Below are 6,051 nucleotides of genomic sequence, written 5' to 3'. Positions count from 1 at the left end.
ACGACTCCGGCGCGTACGCAGCTCAGGATTGCGCTGGACAAACCTATCAACCCAGTTCTTGCTAACCTCCTCTCCACCGCGCTCTCGGAGCAGTCTATTAGCCATATCTCGCACGTCGTCTCTCCTATAAGGTAGTCCTCGCTCAGCCTTAACTATTACACGTTGAGTAATAGCCTCCTCTTCTAGTTTTGTTAGGCGCTTAGTTGGTGGTTCGTAGTCGCGTCGACAGGGCTTTCCATTACGTCGCCTTTGTATCGTCCGTCTTGGCACACTATAGATTAATTCAGCGCGCCTTAGGCTTAAGTTTTCGCGTTTTTGGAGATCAGAGATAGCAATAGTAACGTCAGCTTCAGTATAGGTCTTAGGAGTTTGGCGTTGTTGAGACATCACGCGTTATTATTGCGAAGGTGAGGTACTAGGATTTCGTGGGGCGCACACTGGGGTGGGGCGCACACTGGTGAAACACGTTATTTTAATATATATTTAGAAATATAGAAATATAAGTATAAATTAGTATATATTACTTCCCTCTTTAAATCTAGGGTGAAACGTAAGGTATTAGGCACTTTTAAATATAGTAGGAATTCCGACAGCTAATAGTTAATTTTAGCGTTTTATTAACTACTATATTAGATCTTTCTTCTACCTATATAGCAGCCCAAACTTAGATAGTAATATCGCGATCTATATCTTTATTAGTGATTAAGCTACTATAATAAGAATATAATATCTAAAAAATAGATATTATAGGTAAGTATTAAAAAATATAAATATTAATCTAAACTACTTTTATTCTTAGTAGAGTTATGCTTTTAGCCTAACTGCTAATTTCTGCGTTTTCTTATATATTCTGATCGAGATATATGCCTACGTTCGATTCCATACTCGTCTAAGAATATAATCTTTCTAAAATTAATTCTAGAAAGCTCTTTTAGCTAGTTCTTAGCATAGGCTAGTCTCTTTTTAGCTCTAGAGCCGTTTAAGATCCGTTTTTTAGAACAGATATTAACAGCCTAACCTTAATTTTTAAGAGCCCTTTAAAGCGTTCTAGAAGAAATATCTAGACTATTTTCTCTTATTAAACGCTTTTTTTGCTTCTTAGGACTTCTAATAATATCTCTATTAATAGTTCTTAAAGCTCTAGAAGATACCTTAGAAACCCTGCCTCTACTAGCTCTTTCTTAGTTAAAATAACTTGTCTTCTTTTTTTTAATTCGGTATTTAGCGTTATAAATAACACGGGGGCTTTTATTAAAGTATGTAATAATATTTACTAGTAGTACGTTTACCTCTAGTAACCCATTAAGTTACGATTCGAAATTTAATAATTTTGCGTATATAAGAGGAGAATATAGTTCTAAGTTTCTAAGAGAGAAAAGATATTAATATATACTCTAATATTACTAATTACTAACTTGTAAAGAGCTGCGCCTATGATCTCTACCGAAGGGATTACGTAGTCGATAACCACGTGATATGCCTTCCGTACAGACACGTAATTAGAAGCGAGTAAGTATAAGAGAAGCCTGTACCTAGTTATCCTCTCTTTTTCTTATCTTTTAGCTTCTGTACAATAGGTAGAAGTATACTTATTTACTAGGCCTCTCCGCCCATAATATAAGCTAAAAGATTACCTTAACCTTTCTTACTCTTTTCTCTCGTACGAAGCGAGAGAGAATTAAGAATATAAAACTAATAAGATATAACGATAGGGCTATATAAGCCTACGCTAAAACTAGAACTTAGCAACGCCCTACTAAGGCCTCTATCGTACGAGGAGCTTATAGAAAGCTAGAGCTAACTTAATATAATAAATAATCTACTCTGACAAAACCTAGACTAAATAGCTATAAGACTTAAGAACGCTAAAGGCGTATAAGAAGAACTCTAAGAGATAAAAGCCCTTTTTCTCTATATAGTATAGGGGCAAGCTATCTCTAACGTATAGACTTCTAATCTTACGCTAAATATAGAAAGTTAGTAATCTCCTTACTGGCCTCTAGCTACGCCTACGCCCGTATAAGAGTTTAGGAAAGCTAGACTCTCTAATATTAGAATCTTTAAGAAAGACTTATATGAAAAATATATGTAGTAGAAGATATAGACTTATATAAAACTATTAGCGGATTACTAGGCTTACTCTATAGAGTTCTACTAAGCTTACTATATAATCTTCTATACGGGAGGACTAGCCTTTTTAGCATTATAAGCTTATATATAAGACTTTATAAGTAGAAACCTATTACCTTATCTTAGTAAGCTTTAGAAGTAATTAGATGCGTTCTTTAAAGACTCTTTAATTAAGTAAAAAGCTCTATAGTATCTCCGTACAACTAAGTAAGAGAAAGGCGAGTTTCTTCTCTACGTACGAGCTTTTAATCTAAAGTTTAATAAAGCTAGTTTTAGACAAGATAACGACGCGATAAAGATTAACTACTTTAAGAATTCTCTTAACAGGAAGCTACTTCGTTACTAAGCTAGGTACTAGCCTTCTTTAAACGAGACGTACGACGCCTTTATATATTAACTTAGGAGTACTTAGAAAAATCTTAAAGTAATTAACTAACTCTCGTCCAACGCGCTCTCTTACTCTACTTCTCTCTCTACGGCTACCTTAGCTACTATAGATAAAATAGACTAAACACCTAATATAGGCGCTATACGCCTCTATATAAGAAATAAGTACTAGAGTATATAAAGCTAAATTGCTTAACGTAAAGAGAAGAGTAGCTACCTACGTTATAGTATCTACGGCCATCTTATATAGTAGTGTAAAGCAATAGTTCTAAAACGCACGTATAAGCTAAAGACTATAATAAAAGTTCTAACTACTACCTTAGAAGACGAGAGCTTAGATAAGAGAAAAGAAGAGCCCTAGTCTAAAAGCGCCGACTAGAGCAGCTAAAGCAGGATAAGCAGGTCGTACAATCTATTTAAGAGCTACTTTACTAACTAAAACCTACTTAGCTAATATCTATAAACGTAATTATTAATCTTTTACAAAACGCTACTACTATAATTAATAATAGGTGCTGTACTTATATAATAGTATATAAAAGACTTATATAAGAACTTAACTTACCGCGTATATCTATCCTTACTAGAGAAATTAAAGGCGTTAATAACTAAAAAAGCACTATATAAGCTATTACTTAATTTACTATAGATATTAGAGGAATTAAGCGAAAAGCAGCTACTTTTATTACTACGTCCACGTATGAGTACGACATTATTTTAAGAAAAATATAGCTTAAAGATATAGAAGGTGTTATTAATATAGCTAGATAGACACTTCTTTTTCTATATTATAATCTCTCTATACCTAGTATAGAGAGAACTAAACTATTATAGAACTTCGCCGTAATGTTAGTAGCCGCCTTTTAGGCCTATATATAATAAAGCTAAAAATAGCTAGCTTTATAAGTCTTCGCTGCTAGTCTTTAAGATATTAAGAAAGCTCTCTATCTAAAGACGCAGCTAACTATAATAGAAGTAACTAAGTCTCTTCCTTTATACTTATAACTATACACCTCTCTATTTACTCTAAAGAAAAGAGATAAGCTCTCTCCTCTATAAGGCCTGGACGTTAACTATAAAATTAAACTAATCTTTAAAGATAATAAGAAGCTACTAAAAGTCCTATATAAACCTCTCTATAATATATTTAGAGATAAACTTGTAGTACTACGTAAGATACTGTATAAGTTACTTAAGAAAGAGTTTATCTACGTAAGTAACCTCTCTACTGCGTTACTAGTCCTCTTTATATAGAAACTTAAGAGAGAACTAAGATTCTATGTAGACTACCGCGCTCTAAATACGCTAACTTATAAGAATTATTACTCTCTACCTCTTATATAGGAGATGCTAAATTAAGTTGGATGAGTAAAGTAGTATATAAAGCTTAATATTATAGCCGTCTTCTATAAAATCTAGATTATAGAGAGCTAGAAATGAATAACTACTTTCCGCACCTAGTTTAGATTGTATAAGTAACGTGTTTTATAAGCGAGCGGGCCATATAAGCGAGCGGGCCACCCTACTAACTTTGCGCACCTCTTTACGTGTACAGTTTTACTATAACTAAATAAAATTTATATATATTAAGATAGTGGATTAAACACTATCTAAAGTATCTTTCTTACATGTACGCGAATTATGGCTAGTCTCTCTACACCTGCTATACCGCGCTAGAGCCTGGCGGTTGATACCTGATCGCTCTCCTCCTTAACGCTCTTTATAAGCAATCTGCTGATTAGCCTCGTGCTAAGCGAGTAGATCTTCTCTAGCTCTCTTTGTTAGCACTCCTTGCTTCTGTATCCGCTTCTTCTTACGCTGTCTACGTTTTGTTGCGGCTTCGTTCGCCTTCTTAAGGCTGGCTATCTGATCGCGCATAAGCTCAGCTGAGAGTATTATTATCTTAGCCCCCTTCTTAAGCTGATTAATTGCTATAATAATTGAAGTTGGCGATGAGCCTTGATGCCGCTGAACGCGATCACGTATTAACGTGGATTGAGCTTTAAGCTCGCGTGTGTTGCTAGGCGTACGAGCCTGCTAGAGAACCTTTAGAATAGCTGGTGGAGTAGGCGTATAGAGCTTTATATTAAGCCTTGATAGAATAGTATCTAGCTGGAGAGGAATAAGGCCTGCACCGCGGAAGGCAGAGTAGATATTGGCTAGCGTGAAGGATTGATTAAACGCTACCTTGAACGCTGGTAGAAACTTGAGCTTGGTAATGTGGTTGATATAATAGCGGATTAGGCTCTCTACCTCGCGGCTGTACGCGCGCTTTAACGGTGAGAAGTAGCTAATGTTAAGAGGCTGGAGTAGATAAGATGAGTGAGGCGGTATATAGAGCGTATATATGTTGTTCTCCTTATAGAGCTCTTAGAACTTAAGTGACTGGTGGCTCTTATAGCCGTTAAGAATAAGCAGCCGACGTGCTCTAATAACCTTGCTATCTGTATGCTTAATAAAGTACTTTAACTACTTAACTTCTAGCTTGTTAGTTGTCTAGCCGTTGTTACTGACTGCGATGGCCTAGTTGCGTGGGATCTCTGCCTTCTCATACTAGGCAGATAGGTGATACTTACTAGTAAAGATTAGAAACGGTAGGATAGACTAGCCAGCTGCGTTAATCGCTGCGATTAGCGTCATCTACTTACGATTGCCTAGCTTAACAGCCTTTAGCTAGCATCTTCTCTCTAACGCTGTTACGACTAGCTGAGTCGTAATCTTGCCTATTATAAAGCTAGCTTCGTTGAAGTTATAGACGTTTTTATCGCAGATACTGTACTTGGCCTTTGTCTACTCCACGAGCTTAAACTAGCTCTTAATTAGGACTAGATCTTTATATAGAGCCCTCTGCCTATTATACGCTCGATTGAAACGCGTTGTAAGACTGTCTGTATGCTTAATAAAGTTGCGTAGCTAGTGGACGCTAACCTGGCTAGCGCCGCGCGTAGCTAGTAGTCTGTTAGCTATATTACGCACAGCTGCGTAGGTAGGCGAAAATCTACGTAGATCTAGATTAATTATATAATTAACTATTACCTTCTCTTCTAGCTTTGTAAGCTTCTTTGAGTTAGGCTGGCAATCGCGTTAGGTAAGTATACTAGCGCGTTAACGCTAGAGTATTATTCGAGAGACTTTGTAGACTTTTGCTATATCTCTTTAAGACTTAATTTAATCTTAATTAATAGCTAAGATTGCTAGCTGTATATTAGATTTATAAGAGACGTTGCGGGCTTAATTTGATAGGTGTAAAGGGCTGCGCCCGTGATCTCTACTGAAGAGGATCACGTGATCTTCGACCACGTGATATACCTTCTGTACGGACACGTGATCAGAAGCGAGCAGGTATAAGAGAAGTCTGTACTTAGTTATCTTCTCTTTTTCTTATCTTTTAGCTTCTGTACGATAGGTAGAAGCATACTTATTCGCTAGGCCTCTCCGCCCATAACATAAGCTAAAAGATCACTTTAACCCTTCTTACTCTTTTCTCTCGTACGGAGCGAGAGAGAATTGAGAATGCAAAACGAACAAGATATA

This window comes from Bipolaris sorokiniana, assembly GCF_000338995.1.
Source record: "Bipolaris sorokiniana ND90Pr unplaced genomic scaffold COCSAscaffold_20, whole genome shotgun sequence".
NCBI lineage: Eukaryota > Fungi > Ascomycota > Dothideomycetes > Pleosporales > Pleosporaceae > Bipolaris > Bipolaris sorokiniana.
Note: the sequence above shows the minus strand (reverse complement) of the source record.